The sequence below is a fragment of the Mus musculus genome, chromosome 17, assembly GCF_000001635.26.
Source record: "Mus musculus strain C57BL/6J chromosome 17, GRCm38.p6 C57BL/6J".
Taxonomy (NCBI): domain Eukaryota; kingdom Metazoa; phylum Chordata; class Mammalia; order Rodentia; family Muridae; genus Mus; species Mus musculus.
Genome location: NC_000083.6, coordinates 63,560,230 through 63,572,235, shown reverse-complemented (window position 1 = coordinate 63,572,235; position 12,006 = coordinate 63,560,230). Strand labels below are relative to the sequence as shown.

The 12,006-nt window shown below is 41.6% G+C and overlaps 1 pseudogene; it reads right to left on the bottom strand.

Annotated features, from left to right (window-relative positions):
• Positions 786-1,336, bottom strand: Gm5497 (predicted gene 5497; annotated as a pseudogene).

Genomic DNA, 12,006 nt, shown 5'->3' with positions numbered 1-12,006 from the left:
GCTCTCCATGACCCCTTCATGCCTTCAAAACCAGTGCCACATAGATGATTCTTATACTACCAAGTTTGGCTGCCAGTGCAAGGCCACTTCTAGAACACAGCTTCTGTATGCTGAGCTCAAGGGAAACACTTCCCAGAAGACTTCACGTCAATGATGATGTGACAAGCCTTAACTGCTCTCCATGACCCCTTCCTGTCTTCAAACAAATTCCACCTGGTGTGGCTGCCAGCACATGGCTGCTTCGGGAACACAGTTTCTTAGTGCTGAGCCTGAGGAAGTACTTCCCAGAAGGCTTCACTCCAATGATGCTGGTCTCTTCATGATCACAACTGGATCTCCATCTCCAACAGTTCAGCACCCATTGTCCAAAAAAGGCAAAGGTTTTACTGTAGTGTCTCAGGCCTCCATTGACTATACTGTTCTCAACCAAGCTTCTACAGAACATCCCACTGAGCTCTCAACACACAAAGGCTTTTCTAGCCCAAAGTTCCAAAGTCTTCCACAATCCTCCCCAAAACAACATGGTGAGGTATCTCATGGCACCCACTCCTGGTACCAACTTGTCTTAGTTAGGGTTACTATTGTTGTGATGAAATACCATGACTATAGCAACTTGGAAAGGAAAATAGTTGGCTTACACTTCTATGTTGTAATTTATCATTGAAGGAAGGCAGGGCAGGAACTCAAACAGGGAAGGAACCTAAAGGCAGAAGCTGACACAAAGACCATAGAGGAATGCTGCTTACTGGTTTGCTCACCATGGCTTTCTTTCTTTTTTTTTTTTTTTCTTATTTAGTTTTTATTCATAGTCATAAACTTAACTTTGCAATCCAGCTAGACTTGAAGGGGAATGAGGAAAATATGGAACTCAAAGAACTTCAGTGAGAGCAGAGATTACAGGACATTGCGAGCAGATGGGGTAGGGACCCTCTCCTGAGCTACAGAAGGAACGGTTTGATGGGTAAAACGCCCACAAGTCAAAAGAAATTAGAGTTTTCCACAGTCAGAAATGGTGATCTTCTTGCTGGTCTTGCCATTCCTGGACCCAAAATGCTCCATGGCTTCCACAATGTTCATGTCTTCTTTCACCTTCCCAAAGACCACATGCTTGCCATCCAGCCATTCAGTCTTGGCAGTGCAGATAAAAAACTGGGAACCGTTTGTGTTTGGTCCAGCATTTGCCATGAACAAGATGCCAGGACCTGTATGCTTCAGGATGAAGTTCTCATCCTCAAATTCCTCCCCGTAGATGGACCTGCCGCCAGTGCCATTATGACATGTAAAGTCACCACCCTGGCACATGAATCCTGGAATAATTCTGTGAAAGGAGGAACCCATGGGCTGAATCGTATAACTAATTAAGGAATGCTCTACAGCCAGATCTTATAGAGACAATCTCCCTAAGTTTAAGGTCAATTTGTTCTAAATAGGGAGGTTTGGGGCAGCCAAGAAGACCCTGTCTCAAAAGAAACAAACAAAAAGCAAAAAGAATTTATCTAATAAGTTCTCTCACAGAAATGTTCAAAGATGTATATCTAAAGATCACCTCTGTATGACCAATATAATACAATTATTGGAAACATTGCTGATAGCTATTAAGAATGTATAGTTTAAAGTTGGGATATAACTATACAACAAAATAAGTAATTTGATTGGTACTAACTACTTAGTGGATCTTTGTCCTAAATTTTTTTTCTACTCATGAACTTAGATAATTATTCTAACATTTCTGTAAAGCAGACATTGTAATTTTCCTCAGCACTAAGAGGGAAGAGAAAAGTGAGGCATAAGGGGCTGGAGCAACTCAAACAAGGTGCTCAGCTAATGAGGGGCAGCCCTTGCTTCTTCCATAGCAGTGCTGGGTCACAGAGTGACAGAGTGCCCAACCTCATAAAGGGATCTTAATAATCCGTGGGAGAATGTGGTCTTAAGACTTGCCTTAGTTAGGGTTTTATTGCTGCGAAGAGACACCATGACAAGGGTAGCTCTTATATAAAGGACATTTAATTGGGGCTGGCTTACAGGTTCAGAGGTTCAGTCCATTATCATCATGGTGGGAAGCATGGCAGCATCCGGGCAGGCATGGAGCTGGAGGAGCTGAGAGTTCCACATCTTCATCCAAAAACAACCAGGAGCAGACTGTCTTCCAGGCCACTAAAGGAGGAGCTCAAAGCCCACCCCCACAGTGACACACTTCCTCCACAAGGCCACACCTACTCCAACAAACCACACCTCTGAACAGTGCCACTTCCTGGGCCAAGCATATTCAAACCACCACAAAAACTCTATCAAGCGCTGGGGTTATTGCTTGGTGATAAATTGGCTACCCAGCATGAGCAAAGCCCTAGATTCAGGCCCCAACACCTCAAAAATAGAGACAGAACCTTTGTCAAAATATTAAACAATTTAATGTTTGTGTCCAGAAAAGTGAAATGAAGACAATTAATGTGTACTTCTGTACACACACTGCAGGGAAGCTGAGCATGATCTGAAACTCTCTCACATAGCATGCTTCCTATGAGCATCTCTTCCACTCCTTGGCAAATTGTAGTACTTCTTTTAAGTGTGGCTCACCTTCCACTGTTCGACCCTTTGTACCTTTGATGTTATGATAATACATATATATGTATTATACATATGTGTATGTGTATATATGTGATATGTGATAATACATATATGTATATATGTGATATATGTATATATGTGTATATATGTGAGATATATGTATATATACAAACCACATGTATGTATATAGTCTTCATATATAGGTATATGTATATACATGTGTGTATGTATGTATCTATGAGAGATTTTGTTGTTTTACTGATGCCCCTTCCTCTAGGACATCATTAATATTTTTATTCATATTCATTCTCTCCTGTATTTTTATCTTTGCCAGATAATTCTGACCATGTGATCATAGTTTTTGTAAAGTATCACACAGTTTTACCAATGGTAGACACAGAGGCAACACACCATGCTTTTGTTGTCTGTGTGTGAGCTGAGTAGCAAAATCTAAAAGAATTGATGCTCTAGTTGTTGACCATGATGCCCAGCTGCTATTTATGTCATGATCTGTGGCCTCAAGAACTAAAGGCTCTATTTGTTCTTGACACGGCTATGGTTACGATTGGAAGACTTGTGTTATGAACACATAGCAACTGACATTTCTTTTTATTGAAAATATATATTTTCAAACAATATTTTCTGATCACAGTTTCCTCTCTCATCTTCTTCTAGATCCAACTGCATGCCTTTTTTCTGTCCTTCTTTAGAGAAAAAAAAAAGCAGAATAGAACAAAACAGAGAAAGAGAAAAAGACCTAAGGAAAAGCATGAGAAGAGAAGAAACAGAGAGGAGTGAGAGAGAGAGAAAGACAGAAAGAGAGAAAACCACTAACAACATAAAATCAGAAGCCATAATACACAGGCAAATGACCAGCAAGATGGAAAATACCCAGGGTATTATGAGATTTAAAAATCTCTAAAACAATGAGTTCATTTTGTGTTGGCTGTCTCCTGTTGGGTTTGGGCCTCCCTAAAACTGTGGTTTGTATACCCAGTGAGACTCTGTTGGAGAAAGCAGGATTTTTCCTTTATGGGCAGTTGTCAATTGGACACAGCTTCCTAGCTAGGGATAGGGCATCATGTCCACTTCCCCTCTCAGCACTGTGGTCCCATCTGGTTTTTATCTGTGAAGAGGCCGTGCGTGCTGCCACCATTGTTGCGAGTTCATAGTGTGTCAGGCTTTCTGTGTTTAGAAGGCCTTCTTTCTTTTGATGTCATCCATTCCTACTGGCTTCTACAATCTCCCTGCCTCCTTTTTCTGTAGTTTTCTGAGCCCCGAGGGGAGAAGTTTGATTGAGACATCCCACTTAGGACTGTCCCACATTGCCTAGTTGTGGGTCTTCTGTTCCCATCTACTGCAGGAAGAAGCGTCTCTGATCCTGAGTGACGTCAGCGACCTGTAGCCATAGCAGAATGTCACTGGGAGTCGCTATGTTGCTACAGTCCTTTAGTAGAACTTGGCGATCCCCTAGATTCTTGGCTACCTGAGCAGGGTAGGCATGGATTCAGTCCACTCAGCTAGTAGTTGGCTACTCCCACAATTTCTGTGTCATGGTTGTATATCAGGTAGGTAAGTCATCATTATAGATTGATGGGTTTACAGCTGGGATGGCATTTACAATTACCCTCTGGTGGCATGCCTCAAGTAACTGCGAAAACTATTCAGTATGGGTGAAGGCTGTATTCAGGCGCCATGTTCAATGAAATATGTAAGTGCTATCTTCAGCAATGATGCCTTACCATTATTTGTGGAGAGCTACAAATAGCCTTGGCAAAAGCCTAAGTTGTTTGGTAGTTTCCATGGGGCCTCTATGACCAACAACTCAATAAGATAGATGTAACCTATTCCTGGACCTGGGGGTTTCATTTGGTGCTGAGAGTTGTCTAATAGGGGTTTTGTAACCCTATTGTTTGGTGATTTGATGTGTGTGTGTGTGTGTGTGTGTGTGTGTGTGTGTGTATGTGTGTGTGTGCTTCTACTGTAGTAGGTTTCTATATTACCCTTTAGATGACCCTTAGTTTTGGTCTTTCTCTCACCCTGTCATACATATATATATACACGTACACATACACATGCACATGCACACATATATACTATATATAATATTATATATTATAACACATGTATATATTATGATTGATATATATATGCATATATACATACATATATATATATATATATATATATATATATATATATATTATGTGTATATGCCTAACAGTGCACAGCCAGAGCTTCAGGTTGATCTATTCCTAGTTCCTGAGGAAAAACTACACAGATTTCTATAGTGGCTGTTCAAGTTTTCACTTCTACCAGCAATGCAGGAGTGTTCCCCTTAACCCAAATTCTCACCAGCATGAGAAGTTGTTTATTCTATTGATCTTGGCCACACTGACTGGTGTAAGATGAAATTTCAAAGTAGTTTTGGTTTGTATTTTTCTGATGAGTAGGGATAATGTGTGTTTCTTTGAGTGTTTCTCAGTCATTTCTGTTTCCTCTTTTGATAACTCTCTGTTTAGCTCTGTACCTTCTTTTTTAATCGGGTTATTTATTTGTTCTTTTTGTGTTATTTATATAGTTTAGTTTTTTATGTAATTTAGATATTAAGCCTCTATCAGATGTGAAAATATTTTTCTATTCTGCATCCTCTCACTTTGTCCTATTACCTTGCAGAAGCTTCTCAAATTTTGCAAGATACCATTTACTAATTGCCCATCCCAGTGCCTGTGCTAATGGTGTTCTTTCTATTCCGATGGTCTTTTCCTGAGTTCAAAGCTATTCCCCACTTTCTCTTCTGTAGATTTGAGCGTATTTGGTGTTATGTTGTGGTCTTTGATCCATTTGAAGTTGAGTTTTGTGCAGGGTGATAGATACGGATCTAATTGCATTCTTCTGTGTGCACACATCCAGTTAGGCCATCATCATTTGTTGAAGCCTTCCTGCTAGTGTGTAGTTTTTACTTCTTTGTCAAAAAAAAAAAACAGCTTTCCATAGTTATGTTGACTTCTGTCTGGGTCTGCAATTTGATTGCATTGATCAATATATCTTTTTAATGCCAATAATATGCTATTTTTTTATTACTTTAGCTCTGTAGCACAAGTTGAAATCAGGAATGGTGATACATCTAGAAGTTCTTTTATTATTCAGGATTGCTTTTGATATTCTGGCTTGGTGTGTGTGTGTGTTTCCTTATGAATCCAAAAATCATCCTTTCAAGTTCCATGAAGAATTGTACTAGAATTTTGATGGGGATTGCATTAAACCTGTAGATTGCTTTTGGTAGGACTGTAAGGTTATTTAGGAGGCTATCTGAAGTCCGGATCCAGGAAATACTGGAGGACAAATTACAATAATTTGGTAAAAAAAAAAAAAATTACTACTATGGGCACAATGGATGCCAGTCTTTTCGGAGACTTTCTCAGAATCATGGAAGATACTGCAGAGCCATCTTATCAATGAGTTGAGACGCTGAGGTACCCTGTTCTCTCATACTTCATTGGTTGAGGATCCATCCAGTGAGAACAGACTTGGCAGAGAGACTTGAGAACACATGGCCGTGAATACAGACTACGTTTAAGCAGCTTTTGCTGGGCTGCTGAATGTCAAGCACGGGCTGGGAAAGGACAGATCATTACACTGGAACATACTCCACAAACAACACCCAGACAAAAGCAATGCTGGCCAACTGAAGAGCTGAATTGTGTTGCCATAGAAGGTTGGGTTTCTGTTGGCCTCAGTTGCAAGCTAGAATCTGTCACAAACTCTTTTGTGCAAAAAAAAAAAAAAGATCCACTTGTTCCTATCTCCTGATCCCTTTAGCTGCTGCTTCACACTCCCCCACACTCCTTCCTCAACAGGGCCATTTCATCCTGTTCACCACTCTCAGGGGAAACTTTCAGATGAACTTATTCCCTCTAACTTCCATGAGGAAAAAAACATTGCTGGCTTTCATGGAAATAAATATAGCATTACTTGCTGATCCAATTTTTCCTGACGTGTAAGTTATTGCCTATAAATTAGTTGGCCAACTTTTAGAAGTTGCATTAATTCTTTTGGGCCAATTGAGTACCCTTTAGTGCACAAACAGCAATAGAAGTTAAATTTACGACCCTGAGGATGAGAGCCATTAATCCAGAGCAAAGCATTCCGGGGACCACTGCCGTCTCTCCTCCTTCTTATATAGTTTTCATCTGGGTTATGAATAAGACATCTTATTCTGGGAAAAGAAGTATTATGTCTTTGGGACATTTAAATTCCTGATTAATAATACTAAATATCTTTAAACCTTCAATGAATATGCTGATGTGCACACTCTCTTTGTTCCCCCACCCCTGGGGCTCTGGGCTCACCTAAGGTTGGTTTAATTTTTATTGCATAATAACAATCCAAGAGAATTAGCTTTATCCTAACTGTGAAAATGATAGGAGCGAAATTGAGGTTATCAAACTCACCTGATTTGATTTGTAGTTGTTTCCTGTAGAACCTTCCTCTTGGCTGTCATTAAGAGTAACTTTTTCTGACTTCTAAGTGACTTGCTCTTATATCATATATGTATGACAATGAATAATACCTTTACTTTTTTCTGGCAGAGGTTATCCAAAATAGTACTATCTCAACTTAAAATTGGTTTTATAGGTGGTTTTTCTTTATAGTTCCTCTGATGGTTAATTGTATGTATTAAATTGGGTGGACCATGGTAGCCCAGTTTTTGGTCAAACACAACACTTGAGGTTTCTCTGCAGATACTTTGTAGCTGTGAGAATAGACTTTGATAAGGTGAATCATTTTTCATAATGTGGGTTGACCTTGAGTGTTCAAGTTGAAGGCACCAAGGGAAAATCCTAAAATGTTCCAAGGCAGACGGGATCCTGCTTCCAAGTGACCCTTGGTCCGAAGACTCCGTCGGCTTTTTCATAAAAACATGGTAGCCAGGGAGAAGCACTGATCTCACTGTTTTGCAGAATGTCTTATAGAGAACATTGCTGAGTGACATCTCTCTGTGTCCCCCACTAGGTTCACACGGAGCACATACCATCTAGCCGCTCCTTCTTCATGCCTGGTTAAAATGGGGTATTAAATAAGTAAACTATAAAATCCCCAAGACTTGCCCCACCTCTAAGATGTTTTGTAGTTTGTTCTTTTTTTTTTTTTTTTTGTAGTTTGTAGTTTTCATGTGTCAGCATCCTGTGTGGAAGCTCAAACTCTCAATGGGCTCTTGAGAGCAAGAAACTGTGTGGAGACTCTGACCCTGCCAATAGCTGATGTCAACCACTGTACCTGTGAGAACATCTTCAGCTGTTCAGGACAAGTCACATTGCTAGGTAATTTGTAATTGTACAAACAATCACAGACTAAACCTGTATAAGAACCACCTGGGTGGATTCAACACACAGTTAAGCTTCAGAACAGTGAATATGTTGAAATTTTACTATCATACACCGTTAAATTTTGAAGCATTATCTAAATAGTGGTAAAGAGCTGGTGCACACCTTCAGTCGAAGTAGACAGTGACTGAAAGTATAAAAATAGTTGTGGACACCACCAAGGTTTGGATCTCCTCATTGATATCAGGCAAATGAGGTTTAAGGGGAAATTCTTTTATTAGAGCTCACCAGGGTTAATAGAATTATAAACTGTACATTTCTGATAAAATATTCTTAAAATATGTAAAGCAGAAAAAAAGGTCAGAATTATAAGAAGCAAAGTCAAAATCAATGAAAACAGTGTATGATCAAGATAAGTCAAGAAAGAGGTCATAGGCTGTTCTTCCAGAGGTCCTGAGTTCAATTCCCAGAAACCACATGGTGGCTCACAACCTCTATAATGTGGTTTGATGCCCTCTTCTGGCATGCAGGTATATATGCAGATAGAGCACTCATACTAATAAATAAATCTTTGAAAGGAAGGAAGGAAGAAGGAAGGAAGAAGGAAGGAAGGAAGGAAGGAAGGAAGGAAGGAAGGAAGGGCAAAACAAAGTAAGAAAGAAAGAGAGAAGGAAAGAGAGAAAGAGAAAGAAAGAAAGAACGAAAGAAAGAAAGAAAGAAAGAAAGAAAGAAAGGAAGGAAGGAAGGAAGGAAGGAAGGAAGGAAGGAAGAAAGAAAGAAAGAAAGAAAGAAAGAAAGAAAGAAAGAAAGAAAGACAGGATATCATGAACTCACCACACCTGAGGTTACCTGCACAAGACTAATCCACTTCAGTGTGTGTGGGAGGGACTCTTAAGGCCACATTCCTCATTAAAGGTCTATTATTCAAAAATAATAATACTGGGGCCTAGCAAACACAGAAGTGGATGCTCACAGTCAGCTAATGGATGGATCACAGGGCTCCAAATGGAGGAGCTAGAGAAAGTAGCCAAGGAGCTAAAGGGATCTGCAACCCTATAGGTGGAACAACATTATGAACTAACCAGTACCCCGGAGCTCTTGACTCTAGCTGCATATGTATCAAAAGATGGCCTAGTCAGCCATCACTGGAAAGAGAGGCCCATTGGACACGCAAACTTTATATGCCCCAGTACAGGGGAACGCCAGGGCCAAAAAGGGGGAGTGGGTGGGTAGGGGAGTGGGGGTGGGTGGGTATGGGGGACTTTTGGTATAGCATTGGAAATGTAAATGAGCTAAATACCTAATAAAAAATGGAAAAAAAATAATAATACAAAGAGAGAGGTCGAAGTTTACACCTGTGAAAGTGACAAAGCAGCTCATGTGGCAGGGATACAGGGAAAGGGGAACGCTCACCCATTGCTGGTGGAAATACAAACTCATACAGCCATATGGAAATCAGTGTGTTGGTTCTTTAGTAAGCTGGGAACAGATCCACCTCAAGATTTTATATATATATATATACACACAGACAGTGGTATATCTATCAGTATACCCACTCTTGGGCAAATAGCCAAAGGATTCTACATCATACAACAGAGGTTCTTGCTCTGCAGTGTTCATGCTGCTCTGTTCATAAAAGCCAGAAATTGGAAACAACCTAGATGCCCTTCAACAGATGAGTGGATAAAGAAAATGTGTTATATTTACACAAGTTAATGTTACTCATCTGTTCAAACAAATAAAATCATGAAATTCACAGGTAAATGGATAGATCTAGAAAAAAAACTTATGCTGGTAACCAGATCCAGAAAGACAAATTTGCTTATACGTGGTTATTTGTTAGCTCCTAAGTGTTTGATGAGGTGCCTACAGTCCATATAAGCACAGAGGTCAGGTATAGATTGAGAGACTGAGGAGCACTCTGGATCACTCTTGGAAGGGGAAACAGTAAATAGTTATGAATGGATGGGGCTCTGGAATGAAAAGATCAAATGGGAAGGGTTCAGGAAGAGGGGGAGGGAGGGAATGTAGGAGGAACAGCTAAAACTAAGGGCCCTTTTAGGGCTTTATGGAAACCTAAGATAGTAGATGCTTCCTAAAATATGCAATATTAAGGTGATGTAAATGGAATTGCCAAATAATGGAGGAGATGGAGCCGCAGCTGGAATCTCTTGTGGCCAAAAGAAATCTGCACTTCTGGGAATTGGTTACAGCTAATCAAGTTGTTGGTCAAAGGGCCCCGTGGGAACCCCCCAAACATTGCCAAGGCTACTGGCTGCTCTCCACAAACTGATGGTAAGACCCTGTTGTTGAAGACACCACCTACACAACTGACTGAACATGAAGAAGCTGGGCTGGTGCCCACCTGGAGTCTTCGCCCCTTTCTGACTCATGTTCCTGCTACTGCATGCTACCAAAGCTGAAAGACAAGCACCAACCCAGCTACCAGCCCTTCAGTCTACAGAGCTGACCTGCAATGGTGCACAAAGCCTGTGGGACTAACCAGCCTATCTCTATCTGATTGGATTTAAGGCCCGCCCCAAGAGGCACAACCCATCCCCAACACTGCTGTGGGATCCAAGAACCTAAGACTAGGTAGACCAGGGGTAGACCAGTAAAAACAAATACTACAGTTCTGCTGAAGGAACATAGCAACAAAAGGAATCCTAATGACATCCTACTACGTTTATAGATCAGTGCCTTGCCCGACCATCATCAGAGAAACTTCCTCCTACAGTACGTGAGGATAAATACAGAGGCCCGGGGCTGGACAACAATGTGCACAGAGAGCTTGGAACACTTGGTCCTAACTGGGGTCTTTCCATCAATTCCTTCCCCTCACGGCTCAGGGAACCCGGTGAAAGAGGAGGCAGAGAGACTGTAAGAGCCAACACCAGGGAACCCGTGCTTTCTAAACCTTGCAGGAGCCATACACACACACACACACACACACACACACACACACACACACACACACACATATACACACCAGCTCACAGAGACTGTGGCAGCGTGCACAGGGCCTGCACAGGTCTGGGCCTAACAGGGTCCCAGTGCTGAGAGGAGAAATGGACACAAGCCCCCTTCCCTAACCCAGAAGCTATCTCCAGCTGATAGCCACTTGAAAATGACAAATTGGTTTTCTCCAGTGATGTCGCACTGGGGATACAAAGCTCTCTTAAGGGCCGTCCCCATGCCCAGCAGTAGACGGCCAACCCAAAATGAACTCTGTGATGTTTTTGGAGGATTTTTTTCCTCATAAGCTTTATCTAAACATTGTTTTCATACCCTACAGAGCTTTTGCTTCTATATTATTTTTTTGTTTTTTGTTTTTTTGAGACAGGGTTTCTCTGTATAGCCCTGGCTGTCCTGGAACTCACTTTGTAGACCAGGCTGGCCTCGAACTCAGAAATCCGCCTGCCTCTGCCTCCCGAGTGCTGGGATTAAAGGCGTGCGCCACTACGCCCGGCTTGCTTCTATATTATGACTTCTGATTTTGTGTTTTTACAGGCTTCTGGTGTTTGCGAATGTGGGTGTCTCTGTGACAATATTTGCCTCTTGTGCGTTTTCCTTGGCTCTTTGCTTATTTGTTCATTTGTTTGTTTTTTCCTGTTCAGGTGTGGAAAGCCGTGAGCAATTGCCATCATGAGCCTCCACAGTGCCTAACTGGTAAACAAGTAATGTGCGCAGGTGCAAGAGTAAATTCGTGCCAAGTCACTGCCCATCCCGGGGTGTGGTGGTGAGGCTCTGGGAGAGCAGCCAATCGGGTGTGGACACGCCACACTAAAGTGTATATAGGCGGCGCCTTTTTGGTGCTTGGGGTCTTCCTCTTCATGTTGAAACTGGTGAAATAAAGTTGCTGCAGAAGGATCTGGTTTCTCACGCGTGTGTTCTTGCTGGCGAGACAATAGCGCGTGTGAGATTCAGGCTTGTTTTTCTTTTCACTTCTCCTCCCTCCCTCCTTCCCTGCCTTCCCTCCCTCTCTCCCTCCTCTTCCTCTTCCCTCCTCCTCTTCTTCCTCTTCCTCCTTCTTCCTTGCCTTTTTTAGTAGATGTTTGTTCATTGTCTAATGAGAGAGATTTAAAAGGGCTGCGGGTAGGTGGAGAGGAAGTGA